This window comes from Nannospalax galili, unplaced genomic scaffold (assembly GCF_000622305.1).
Source record: "Nannospalax galili isolate Female #2095 unplaced genomic scaffold, S.galili_v1.0 scaffold954, whole genome shotgun sequence".
Classification (NCBI taxonomy): domain Eukaryota; kingdom Metazoa; phylum Chordata; class Mammalia; order Rodentia; family Spalacidae; genus Nannospalax; species Nannospalax galili.
The window spans coordinates 13,088-14,919 of NW_008333883.1; positions in this window are offsets into that span (position 1 = coordinate 13,088).

Consider the following 1,832-nt stretch of genomic DNA (forward strand, 5'->3'; position numbering starts at 1 on the left):
AGAGCAAGCCAGTGAGCAGCATTCCTCCATGGCCTATGCTTCAGCTCCTGCCTCCAGGTTCCTGCCCTGAGTTCTTACCTTGGGTCTCTGATGACTTGTGACCTGGGAGATGTAAGCCGAATAAACCCCCTCCTCCCCAAGTTGGTATTGGTCAGAGTATTTTGTCACAGCAATGGAGAAACAAACCAGGACAGCCTTGGTTAATCTGAGGACCTCTCTGATCTCTATGGCCAACAGCTCATGGGGGGCGGGGGGGAGGCAACCCATCCCTGGTACTGTAGTGTTTTTCTTAACAGTTGTACAGTTTTGGGAGCCTTTGTTTTTGTTTTTATACAGGATTACGTATTGTAGGCTTTTCCCAACCATTCTGGTGGGTATTATTTGTGTCTTATCCAACCATAAAGCTCCCAAGAATCTTACAACTATAGCTGGCCTTTGTTTTGTCAGGTGCACTTGATATCTTTCAAATGGATTTCACATCTTTAAAGCACTCAAGGGTTAACATCATACATTAAATCAATCATAGACTGGGTTTAACACCGTGTAGAAAGGTTTTTATCCATTTGTATTAATGGTTTTCTCCATAGATGTCTGTTGGGTACCACAGCATAGGTAAGAGGCATTAACTATGGATTTTACATGGAGTCTCTTTGTATCTTTTTTATCCTTGAGACACTTACAGGTGCTGGCTCAAGTTGCCTGACCCTGCACCAGGCTAGAGAGACAGAGGGCCCCTCTTGTCCCTACTGCACATGTTGACTCCCTGAGTCAGGCAGGCCCTGGGTCTGCCTCCTGGCTGAAGCAATATCTGCCGCCTCTCCATTGACCATACCTGGCTGCCGGGGGAGGCCCTGGAGGGAAAAAATGTCTTCACCCCTAGCATAGCCATTCTCAGGAGAGAAAGCTACCTTGTTTAATCTTTGGGGATCCTTAACCAACCCTGGGACAGTTTTAATCCTCTGAATGACTTTTGTGAACTGTTCTTCAAGTTTTAAAGCTGTCCAGAATCTCCTTAGTACCGAATTTGGTTTTCTATCAATTTTTCCTTAGGAACTTGGGCTCGACATAAACCTTGCCACATTTGTCTTTGAGTAACTCAAATGCACCTCTTTTTTGGTCTTGGATTTTTAAATATCTCTTGTAGGTTGTTCTGTTATTCTACAGATACATTTTACATGTTGGTTTGAGTCACTTAGATCTGCCAAAGCCCCCCTCACTTTACAAAGATCCTATCCCATTAAGGGACATAGCAAAACCATTAAGCTCTATACCATTCTCGAGGTCCCAGTTGAATGAAGCTTTCCTTTATATCTCTGGTGAACAGAGCCCTATCTGGCCCAGTGAATTGGGCATCATATATTGCTTTTCTCATACCTAGTTCTCTCAGTAATGCCTAGCCTTCTTTTATAGTCCTCCAGCCCCTGCTAATCATGGGAGTCTCCATCGGTGAGGACCACGTATCTTTAATGCCTCGCACATGCCATTTCATTAGGGACTACTTCCCCCTGTACTGGCATAGGTTAAACAGTCTGTGTCTCAAGGATGGATATAACTCAGTTGTGATGCTTCTGAAGGACTTAAACTGACAGTTATTCCCATGTCCCATACCCTCACAAGACACGATGTGAGGGGCTCTTTAAATGCTTGTTTGAAGTTCTTTCTTAGTCCCAACAGCTCCAGTATGGAGTATTTTCTCCTAGCCACAGTAGTAATAACCTTTTCTCTTTTTGTATCAAAGGTTGAATCTGAAGGGCAGCTTTAGCTACTTTCATTTCTAGGTTTTTTTTTTTTTTTTTTGGTCTTTTTGAGACAGGGTCTCTCTGTAGCCCCAG